A 13,046-nucleotide genomic window follows, 5' to 3' on the forward strand; every position below is an offset into this window, starting at 1 on the left:
AGGACAACTCTACAAGAAAAGCACTACTGGAGTTCTTCAAAGATGTACCTCCGAAGAGGAGAGGTGGTGGCTCTTGGCCAAAATACATGTTGGCCTCGGCGGCCATCACGCCGCAGCTCGGGCCCTCGTAAGCAAGGCCTTCCATATAGGTTTCTTCTGGCCCACGGCCCGAGCAGATGCATAGGCCCTTATATAGTGTAGTGTCAGATGCCAGCTCTTTGCCAATCAAAGCCATATGCCACCCACCGCCCTAAGAACAATCCCATTACCCGGCCTTTTGCGGTCTGGGGGCTAGACATGGTCAGACCCCTTAAAGGGGGAAGCCATAAGAAGAAATATTTACTAGTTATGGTGGATAAATTCACTAAGTGGATAGAGGCCAAACCAGTAAAAATGGCTGAAGCCGGACCGGTGATAGATTTTATATCCGGTGTCGTACACTATTATGGTGTCCCGCACAACATTATTACTGACAACGGCTCTAACTTCACAGGCGGTGAGGTGAAAAATTGGTGTGCTAACCTGGGCATCAATCTCGTTTACGCCTCCGTATATCACCCTCAAACAAACGGTCAGGTCAAACGTGCTAATGTCCTGATAATGAGCGGCATCAAACCCAAACTAGTGTGATCCCTAAAGGAGTCAGATAAACACAGGGTCGAGGAACTCGATTCCTTACTCTAGGGGCTGCGAACCACACCCAATCGCATGACTGGATACACACCGTTCTTCATGGTGTACGGCGTAGAGGCTGTCTTGCCCTGCGACATTATCCATGACTCACCTCGAGTGCGCACGTATGAAGAGAGAGAGAGGCAAAGCTCGATCGGCAGGACACCTTAGATGGCCTGGAGGAGGAGCGTGATGTCGCAAAAGCCTGTTCCGCATTCTATCAACAACAAGCTTGGAGATACCAAAGCAAAGAAGTGCGGGCAAAGACTTATAGCGCCGGTGAGCTCATTTTACGCCTCCTAGAGAAGAAAAAGGACAAACTCAAACCAAAATGGGAAGGTCCCTTCATTGTAGATGAAGTTCTCACTTGAGGAGCCTACCGCCTTCACAATTCATCGGTTAATCGCTTAGAGCCGAACTCTTGGAACGCTGCCCAGCTCCAAAGATTCTACGGATAAGTCCGGCCATGGTTCTTATTCGTTCTTTTGTCTCATTTTCAAATTTTTCCTTTTTTTGTTTTTATACGTTTCCGATGGTGTGTTCGGATAAGCCGGACACTTGAGGGGTACACATCCTTAAACGTACACATCCCACCATGACTGGGGGCTTCTATAAGTAGAAGCTTATCATTATACCAAGCCTAGAGCTCACAATATATGTGTCGTTTGCAGATATACATCCTTTTTGCCATTATATGCACCTCTATGACTTAAGTTTTTGCCAAGCTGGGTTGCCTTGCTCCTGTGCTTATGCCCTACATTCCCGATTGTTCGGCTAGGGCATAAAGGGAGCACCTCTGCAATTGTTACAACCGGGTTATCCGGATATGTACCTCAGACGGGTGAAGCCGATGTAACGCCCACGATGCGGCTATATCTCCCACGTGTCGAGGCACGACTTAGAGGCATAACCGCATAGTGGTTTTGTCGCAAGAAGGGTCATCTTCACACAATCCCATGTAATGAACAAGAATGGGATAAAGAGTTGGCTTACAATCGCCACTTCACACAATTCATAAATATAAATCATACATCATCCAAAATACATACATATAGACCGACTACGGTCAAAATCCAGATGAAAATAAGACAACCCCAAATGCTAGATCCCCGATCGTCCCAACTGGGCTCCACTACTGATCATCAGGAAAAGACACATAGTAACGACCACGTTCCTCATCGAACTCCCACTTGAGATCGACCCCATCATCTGCACTGGCATCGTCGGCACTTGCAACTATTTTGGTAGAATCTGTGAGTCACGAGGACTCAGCAATCTCACACCCGCGAGATCAAGACTATTTAAGCTTATAGGAAAAGGAGGTGTAATGAGGTGGAGCTGCAGCGGCAATAAGCATATATGGTGGCTAACATACGCAAAAGAGAGCGAGAAGAGAAGCAACGGAACGGTCGTCATCTAGCAATGACCAAGAAGTGATCCTGAACTCCTACTTACGTCATACATAACTCAGACCGTGTTCACTTCCCGGACTCCGCCGAGAAGAGACCATCACGGCTACACACGCCGTTGATGTATTTTAACTGGGTCAAGTGACAAGTTCTCTACAACCGGGCATTAACAAAATTCCCATCTGCCTCATAACCGCGGGCACGGCTTTCGAAAGATAATACCCTGCAGGGGTGTCCCAACTTAGCCCATCATAAACTCTCACGGTCAACGAAGGATAAACCTTCTCCCGAAAAGACCCGATCAGTCTCGGAATCCCGGTTTATAAGACATATCGACAATGGTAAAACAAGACCAGCAAAGCCACCCGAATGTGCCGACAAATCCCGATAGGAGCTGCACATATCTCGTTCTCAGGGCACACCGGATTGCCCAAGCTTCTGATAGGCTAGACCAGAGTTGCCCCTGGTGGCCACCGGCGACTGACAGGTTGGACCAATACTCAGAGGAGCACTGGCCCGGGGGTTTAAAATAAAGATGACCCTCGGGCTCTAGAAAACCCGGGGGAAAAAGGCTTGGGTCACAAATGGTAAAACCAAGGTTGGGCCTTGCTGGAGGAGTTTTATTCAAGGCGAACTGTCAAGGGGGTCCCATAAATCACCCAACCGCGTAAGGAACGCAAACTCAAGGAACATAATACCGGTATGACAGTAACTAGGGCGGCAAGAGTGGAACAAAACACTAGGCATAAGGCCGAGCCTTCCACCCTTTACCAAATATATATAGATGCATTAATTAAATAAGAGATATTGTGATATCCCAACATATCCATGTTCCAACATGGAACAAACTTCAACTTCACCTGCAACTATCAACGCTATAAGAAGGGCTGAGCAAAAGCGGTAACTTAGCCAAACAACGGTTTGCTAGGAAAGGATGGTTAGAGGCTGACATGGAAAAATGGGAGACATGATATAGCAAGTGATAGGTAGCATAGCATGGCAATAGAGTGAACAACTAGCAAAGCAAAGATAGAAGTGATTTCGAGGGGTGGTCATCTTGCCTGCAAGGTTCTCAGAGTTGTCGAAAGCTTGATCCTCGTAAGCATACTCAACAGGTTCCTCGTTCACGAACTCGTCTCCCTGCTCTACCCAAGACAAGAACACAAGCAACGGAACCACAATCAATCACGAGGAATGCACGAGCAACATGATGCAAAACATGTATGATATGCGATGCATATGCGTGCTCCGGAGGGAAAATGATAAACAAGGCAGTAACTTGGCAAACCAAGCATGCCACTGGAAAGATGAGATGATTTCGGTCGAAATCGATATAAAGATCACCGGAAACGGATGCACGGTTTGCAAATGGCAAGCAAAACAAGAATGACACGAATCTATGATTAACAGCATGATAGCACTTAAAATGCAACAAGCAACAATGCTACAGTACTCCAACATAGCAAAAAAACATATGGCAGTAATCTACAGGAGATGCTTAACAAAACATGAACACTGAGCTACGGCTAGTTCACAACATATCAAGCTCAAACAAGCATAGCAAAAGTGCAAAAGATATCAGGTTCACAGACTTGGTGAAATTACTGGACATGGCAGAAAACAGTATCAGGTAGCAATGTTCAGAGCATGAAATCAACATGCTACAGGAACTTAACATGGAAAAACAAGGCATGGCAGTGTTCTACTAAATGCATATGACAAAAGTCCCTTATGACCATAAGCCAAAAAGGACAAGAAGATATGATGGCAAGCATGTAAACATAGCAAGTTTCGTTATCAGGTTTCAGACTTGGCAGAAAAACAGAGCATGGCGGAAACAATAATATGAAGGCATGTTGGTGAGCTTGATGCACTCACCACAAAGCAATTCATGAAAAAACAAGCATACCTACAGCAAGATGGGAAGTTTATGAAGCTATCCATGGCAAGAACAAAAGCATAGCATGTATGGATAAACTACAATAAGCTTGACAAGATTGCATATCATGTTAAGAATCTGCCAGAAATATTTTATAGCAAACGTAGAGCAAGATTGAGTCATGCTATGGCACTCCATAATTGCAAAGAAGGGAAGGAATGGATCAACTACAACTATAGCTACAAAACATCCTTACTGAACATCTCCAAAATATGCATGGATCTCTCTGTAGCATCAAGTTTACATGGTAACAAAATAACAGCAGACAAAGACAACATCCTTACTGAACATCTCCAAAATATGCATGAAATCACTGTCCCTGAAATCAGAAACATTACCGAGCCTAGTTTGCATGCTTGTGCTAGTCACCACAGAGATCAAAAAAATACATGGCATACACCACTGGAAAGATGGCATGGCATACAACAAAACACATGTAGAGCTCATGCCCATAAGATGCACAGATAAAATGATACAAAAATGACAAATCTCCAAGTTCTGTTAAGAACCAGCAGATAACAGCAACTAGCCCTCTTGCAACAGAGATTTGGGCATCAAGATGACCTCTAATGAACATGGTGCAATTGAACAAAATGTAGAGCATCACGAGACGAACAATTTGACATATTACATGCGTGAAACGGAGCTACATGCAAGGAGTTACGCACTGTTGAACAAGGTAATATGCTGTAAAATGCAAAAACTTGGCAATTTGGGGGGGGGAGAGAAAGTCAACGCCCGGGAGTACCAGATTGGATCGAGGCCCGTAGCTCTCGAGCTCGGGCTCGGGGCCGGCGATGGAGGGCGGCCGGAGTCAGGGAAGTGGAAGGAGGCGACGGCGAGGGGGCGCCGGTGGCCGGCGATGGCGGGGCCGCGGCGAGGAGGCGGCGGCGCGGCGAACACAGGTGGCGGCGCGGGTCGGGGGTGCGGAGGGCGGCACCGCGGCGGCGGATCGGGCCGGGCGGGCCCTGCCTGGGACCGACGGGCCGGCGGCGCGGGTAGGAGAGAGAGGGCGCGGCGCGGGATGAGGTGGCACGACGGGATTCGTCCGGGACGGCGTCGCGGACACGTCCGACGGCGGAGGATTTCGTCCGGGCGCGAGGTGGAAGAAAGGTAGGGTTTGGACTGCGATTGTTTTTCGGGAGGGTCACATATAAATAGGTAGAGGGAGCTAGGAGGCTCCAAATGAGGTTCGGTTTTCGCCCACACGATCGTGATCGAACGACCTATAGCATGGAAGAGAGTTTGGTGGGTTTTGGGCTGGTTTTTGGGGGGGGTTTTGCTGCACACTCAAATGGCCTTTGCGGATGCCCGGTTAACCGTTGCAGTACCAAACGACCTCCAAATGGAACGGAACTTGACCGGTGGTCTCCGGGTGGTATACTAAGGCCACATGACAAGCCTCGGTCCATTCCGAGAACGTTTGACACCCGCACACGAAAGAAAACAAGAGGGGTGCACCGGAGGAGATAGGGGCGCCGGATTGCAAAACGGACAACGGGGAAAATGTTCGGATGCATGAGACGAACACGTATGCAAATGCAATGCACATGATGACATGATATGAAATGCATGACATGAAATAAATACAAAACGAAAAACAAAACCCGACCACGGAGGGAATATCATAACACATAGCCGAAAATGGCAAGAGTTGGAGTTACAAATATGGAAAGTTACATCCGGGGTGTTACAGCCGAAAGCTAGCGTTCTTAAGGGAATAATTGGTCGGCACTAAAACGACAGATTGTTGTCGTATTGCAACTATTTCAAGCACTGCGAGGCAGTTTTTCCATATTACGGACCACGCACCCCGGCACGTGTAATCATATTATGCCGACCCAAAGAAAGGAACCCTTAACGGAACTATTTCCTTGGAAGATGTTTCTTACATACGTAATATAACATACATCGCGAACTCGAATTTTTCGTCTGTTCGAGCACAATGACTGGGTTGCTTGGTTTCCGGACAAATACTTCCTTCTGTCTTAAGTATCCGGAAACACTCCACCATTTTGGTACGGAGGTTAAAGCCGAAAGCCTGAGATGACAAAATCATTTCACATGTTCGGATCAAACCAAAGGTTGATCATAAATGTACATTGATACATTAAGTCAAAAACCTATTCCTTCTCTATTCCGTCTATAAGGCTGTCTAATCTACAATCTTCCTGAGAATATTTCACAGCGGTCATTACTTGATCATAGACCAAATTTAAAGGGATTTCCTTCCCATCTGGTCCCGGTGGTCCTACTCGGGCCATATGATTCGGGTCCAGTTTAGTGAAGCGTGTCTTCACAATGGCTCAGGCTTCTCGTGCGCCTTCACGGCAGGCAGATGTCTTCCATAGCTCGAACCGGCGTCGGGCACCTTTGAATAGGTTTGCCAGGCCCTCCATACTTTCTGGAGGGGTATCAGATGGCCATAACGCCTTCACCATACTCCTCATGGCTTTCCGGGCCCGAGCATGCACGGCGGACAACTCCTTTAGCACGTCGCCTTGAAATCCGGATACTTCCTCTTTCAGCCGACCAGTTAACAGACCTGCAACAACAAAGTCATGATATTCCGCATTATGGACTAAACATGAGCACCTATGTTGGTTCTAAATAAGAGAAGAAGTCATACCGAACATGCCGCCCTTCAATTTTTCATTTTCCTTCTGAACGGGTGATAGCTGAGCCTTCAAGCTCTCTATCTCTTCGTGTTGTTTGTCCTTTTCCTCCTCACGTTTTTTTCTCCCTAGATTCGCCCGTCATAGTCTCTTTCAATTCCGCTAGTTCGGCGGTGACCGCATTCAGTTGCGTCTGATTTGTGTTCAGCTCCTGGGCCAGCATAGTGTTCTTTTCTTTCAGAACATGCAAAAATTATCGATCCTTAAATCGGTTTGCTTAAACATTTCAAGTCTTGGGGGCTACTGGCATATGACCATACAAATTGCATCAAACTTTACTTGTATATCGTTTGAAAACAGCTGAATGACTCCGGCAAGTCTGTCTCGAGCGGCTCGGATATATGCATCCACCGAAGTCAGTGCGGCAAACTCTTGTTTGGAAAAGGCCGGAGCACGCATAGTCTCCTTTAATCGACAGTGATTCTTCATGCTCTCCACTTTGGAATTCGTGATGGATACGTCATCCGAATCCTCTTGAGGAGGCGGAACGGGCATGGCGTCGGCTCGCGTCCTGGTTGACGAGTCCGGCGCCGGATTAGTGGACATTTGGCTAATCGGGCATTTTCCCACAGTCTGTCGCATACTCCTCCTGATGTCAAGGATAAAAAGGGAGACTTTTAACAACCCAGAATCATGCCTAGGCATATATTAAAGCACACATACCTCTTGGAACACTGGGAGGTCTCCGTAGTGCTCCCAGCCCCTTTTTGTTTTGAACGACGACCTTGTGTAGGAGCCGCCCTTGAGGAGATACAGTCCCTAGAGCACCGATCCTGTTAAAATACCGGATCAGTACATCGGGTAAGGATGCAGATAAGGATCTCCTTTTAAGAAGCCTCCGGATACTCATGATGCAGAAGGGATAAAGGTGAGGGTAGTCGGCGGTGATAGCCACTTCCGAACCATCAAGGATCGCTTGATAGAATACCCCATCATTGAATTATATATATATATGTGTATCCGGATCCTCGAAAAAGCCAGGCTCTTTATCATGATTATGATCCTCTGGCTGGGGAGCAGGACAGTGGACGTCCTCGGTCATCCTCCTCCATGACTGTTGGTGGCAACAAAGAGTAAATTCGATTAGTGTCTGCAACGCAATGAAATAAGCGTAGACGATCGAGATCTTACCCATTCAATAGGGGTGTACATAGAATAAGCCTCCCGACAGTTTAATCAGAGAAAATCTTCTTTTTCGCCCTTATATAGATCAACCAAAATTGAGGCCAGTTCGCCTGGGGTATCCGGACCCTTCCGTCTATAGCGGGACGCGTCGTCTTCTCCGTTGTAGCACCATAAGGGAGTTACTCTGGATTGAAGAGGCTGGACACACCTCTTTATTGAAATGGCCATGACTTCAACTATCGAGAGCACGGTATGGGCTACAACCTGACCTTGCTGACCAACCTCTTTATCTCCGCACTGTCTTCTTCCATGGGACTGTGGGGACGCCAGTTGAGGCGCTTCCTTAAAGTAGCATTGGAAAATTCAGGGAGGCCATGCCGAACTGGGTCCGGCAGCGGGACATCGTCCATATAAAACCATTCCAAGGGCCACTGTGGGTATACCTCGTTAGGTGTACCTACAAGGTATCTGGATCCGGCTATACGCCATACTTCGGCACCACCTACTTCAAATATGGAACCTCCTTGGTGGCGGGGAAGAAGGCAAAAAAATTTCCTCCATAATCCAAAATGGGCCTCGATGCCTAAGAATAGCTCGCAGAGGACAACAAAACCTGAGATGTGCAGAATCGAACCTGGGGTGAGGTTGTGTAGTTGGATGCGGTAAAGTTCCACTAACCCCCGGAGGAAGGGATGGATTGGAAATCCCAGGCCCCACAACAGAAATGGGACGAAGCACACCCTCTCCTCCTTATTGGGGCTGGGGAAGTTCTCAGCCATCGCACCGTTGCCGATTGAATACAAGCCCGCTCGAACGGAGACTAGATCCGCGAGGGGGAGGTAACCCTGTGTCTGGAGTCGGCTCAGCTGAAGATGAGGCATGGAGGGCCATGGGGGCGCGAAGAAGAGATTGGGGCATTGGCCATGATGGAAGGCTTTGCTCATTGTTGAACTTGGTGGTTTTCCTTCTGCGTGATGTGAGATGACATTTAGAGATCTACATCTCTTTATATAGGTGTCATCCAAGCTAATGAGGAGCTTATTTGCAAAAAAAGGCATAGACCGTTCATATTCGCCCAACGCGCGAATATCGAAGCGTCGACAGGGGGGATCGTAAAAGACATCGAGGTTATCACCGGATTGTCATTGGTCCGGATTATAATGAAGAACACGCCTTGCAAAGCCGAAGACATGAGCCGAATACTACTCGTCATTGAAGGCAAGTTCGGGGGCTACTGAGGGAGTCCTGGATTATGGGGTCCTCGCGTGTCCGGGCTGTGTAGCATGGGCCAGACTGATGGGCCATGAAGATAAAAGATAGAAGGCCTTCCCCCGTGTCCATATGGGACTCTCCTTTGCGTGGATGACAATCTTGACGTCCGAATGTGTAGTTTCCTTTCTCTGTAAACCGACTCTATACAACCCTAGGCCCCTCCGGTATCTATATAAACCGGAGGGTATAGTCCGCAGAGGCTATCACAAATCATATAGGCTAGACATCTAGGGTTTAGCCATTACAATCTCGAGGTAGATCAACTCTTGTAACCCCTATACACATCAAAGCCAATCAAGCAGGAAGTAGGGTATTACCTCCATTAAGAGGGCCCGAACCTGGGTAAACATCATGTCCCCTTGTCCCCTTACATCTCCTGTTACCTTCGATCCTCAGATGCACAGTTCAGGACCCCCTACCCAAGATCGGCTAGTTTTGACACCGACATACACCACCAAGAGATCCGTCTTCCTCGCGTGGGTCTCCACTTGATGCATGTTGAACTCCATTGGAGCACCGCTAGATATCCTCTCTGTATGTGTTGTCGTGGGTGTGCTTTTTGTATTGTGGGGTGCGATCGAAAGGTTGAAGAGACTAAGGTTATAATGCCCGCGGGAATTAATGGGGAAGCCAGACGGCCTGGAATATTGGCACACCCGGATGGCAGTTTTTGCAACGGATAACTCCATCGTGCCACAAATAACTTCATCGTGGCAACTCGCGTGGCGCAACCGCATGCATATGGGGCCCCCAAGGTGATCGGTTCATGCGCCAGCCCCAACAGCTGTCAGAGTGCACGTGCGTGTGGAGGGACGCTAAAGTAGAGCACGCGGAGGGACACCAGCTGAGCGCTCCCCAGCTGCCTCAACGGCGAGCAACCATATGCATATAGCAGTTGAACACGCAGGTAAAAGACGTCCAGAAGCCGTGCGCGTGGAGGGACGCGAGAAGAGCGCGTCGCGGCGCCTAATGGCGAGTACAGCGCGCCGAGGGACGCGAGCAGAGGCCGGCATGGTGAGGTGAACTCGGGCAACTAACAGGGATGCACCGACTAATTGTGTGGGGAGACCAATAATAACAAAGACATTTCCTACTAATAATTTGTGTGTGTTCTTGGCAAACGACGCTTGGTGGCAAATTATTGTCTGCCATTCTTGAAATCATCATCGACCTGTTCCTTAGTTTAATCATTTGCCATGATTTGCTCTGTTTGCACAACATCTATGCTCTCTTTGTATAGAACAATATTCTTTACTGTGAATAGTGTGCTCTGTTGGGCACACAAATATGTGGATCATAGCCTTGGGTGAGCAATGTGCTCACACATCTCCAACGTATCTATAAATTTTTATTGTTCCATGTTGTTATATTATCATTCTTGGATGTTTTACAATCATTTTATAGCAACTTTATATCATTTTTGGGACTAACCTATTGACATAGTGCCCAGTGCCAGTTGCTGTTTTTTGCTTGTTTTTTACTTCGCAGAATATCAGTACCAAACGGAGTCCAAACGCATCGGAACTTTTTGGAGAATTTTTTCGGACCAGATGACACCTGTTGGGCCAAAGAAGTACTAGAGGGGGGCTCCAAGGGGAGCACAACCGACCTGGGCGCGCCTGGGGGCCCAGGCGCGCCCTGGTGGGTTGTGCCCATCTCGACAATCTCCTGCACCGCCTCTTTCCCCTATAAATACCCCAAAAATCCAAAAACCCTAGGGGAGTCGACGAAACACAATTCCAACCGCCGCAAGTTCCAGAACCACCAGATCCAATCTAGACACCATCACGGAGGGGTTAATAATCCTCATTGGTGCCTCTCCGATGATGCGTGAGTAGTTCATTGTAGACCTGTGGGTCCGTAGGCAGTACCTAGATGGCCTCTTCTCTCTTTTTGATTCTCAATACCATGGTCTCTTGTAGATCTATTTGATGTAACTCTTTTTGCGGTGTGTTTGTTGGGATCCGATGAACTTTGAGTTTATGATCAGATCTATTTTATCCATGAAAGTTATTTGAGTCTCTTTGATCTCTTATATGCATGATTACTTATAGCCTCATATTTATTCTTTGAATATTTGGTTTAGTTAGGCCGACTAGATCGATTTTTCTTGCCATGGGAAGAGGTGCTTTGTGATGGGTTCAGTCATGCGGTGTTCTTTCTCAGTGACAGAAGGGGCAGCAAGACACGTATTGATCGTTGCTATTAAGGATAACAAGACGGGGTCTATTCCTACATAAATAGATCTTGTCTACATCATCTCATCGTTATTGCCTTACTTTGTTTCTCCATGAACTTAATACACTAGATGCAAGTTGGATAGTGGTCGATGTGTGGAGTAATAGTAGTAGATGCAGGTAGGAGTTGGTCTACTAATCTTGGACAACTATATAATGATCATTTCCTCGATATCATCATAATTATTTGAGGTTCTATCAACTGCCCAATAGTAATTTGTTTACCCACCGTATGCTATTTTCTCGAGAGAAGCCACTAGTGAAATCTACGGCCCCCGGTCTGTTTTCTCATCATATATTTTTAGATCTATATTGCTATTTGCCTTTTATTTATTTGCATCTTTTATTTTCAGATCTATATTACCAAAAAACCAAAAATACCTCACTGAATTTTATGTGCCTTTATTTTATTTGCACCTACCAATCTATCACTTTACCAATCTTTTACCCGAGAGGGATTGACAACCCCTCTTTCGTGTCGGGTCGCAAGTATTTGTTATTTGTGTGCATGTACCATTTACATAGTGTTGCTTGGTTTTCCTAATGATTCGATAACCTTGATTTCATAACTAAGGGATCTACCTACCTTAGTTGTACTACATCATCCCTTACTCTTTGGGAAAATACTGACGTGGATTCAAGACATCAAAAAAGGGAGGATCAAAGATCTGGCGCCGTTGCCGGGGAGACATCATCAACATCTATCAGGTTCCTAATCAGAAATCTCATCTCCTTGCAATTTACATTATTTGCCATTTGCCTCTCGTTTTCATCTCCCCCACTTCACAAAAATTTGTCATTTTATTCGCCCTCTTTTTCATTCGCCGTTTTCTCGTCAGATATGTTTTTGTGTGCAATTTTGTTTGTCACTTCTTGTCATTATGAATAGTTCTTCCTCTATTGCGTGCACCCCCGAGAATGAGGCTCTTAATTTCAAACAAAGGGAGGGGAGAATTTAAAAGATGCTTGGTATATGATTTGCAATGCTCAAAATAGATATGTTCGTAAGCAATCTACCATTGTTCGTCTTTGCTGTTTTTATGTGGGCATCACTACTTGGTACTCGTCCTTGATACGATTATCGGTGGGAATTTCTTGATGTGTCCTTTTCTAGATGCTTTTAATGCTATGGGAAATCTAGTGGGTTCACCACATCTAATGATTAATGAAAAAACTTTAACTCTCGAGCATGTTATGGAAAGGCTAGATGCTATTGAAAAGAAAATGTTCACTGAAGAAAACATTGAAATATTAGACAAAACAATGCATAATCTTGCTAATAAAATTGGGTCAAAAGAAGGAGACGCTCATAAAGTACTAAAAGAAAAGAACCCGCATTCAACAAGAGAGTAGAGGAGAGCCCTGCTAGAATTGATAAGTTGGAAGAAATCTTTAATAATCTAAGCATGACTTTTTCTTGCGCTAAAACTATTGAAACAACTCCATTAAAGATTGGCAAGATCACTCAAGTTACTAAAAACAAGGGTGCAACTTCTAATAGTAACAAAGAAGATCTTAAGATGATTAGTATTCACCCCAATTTTGTTGAAGTGATAAAAGACCCTATTTGGAAGAATGATTTTTTCAAACTTGTTCCTAGGAGTATTGTTATCAAAAATTTGTATGCTAAATCTTTGAAGAACTCTAAGTGTTTGATTGAGGAGTTGGAAACTGAAGCTGACAATACTTAGATCTATGCTTTATGCCTAGCTAGGGG

The sequence above is a fragment of the Triticum aestivum genome, chromosome 2D, assembly GCF_018294505.1.
Source record: "Triticum aestivum cultivar Chinese Spring chromosome 2D, IWGSC CS RefSeq v2.1, whole genome shotgun sequence".
In the NCBI taxonomy this organism is placed as follows: domain Eukaryota; kingdom Viridiplantae; phylum Streptophyta; class Magnoliopsida; order Poales; family Poaceae; genus Triticum; species Triticum aestivum.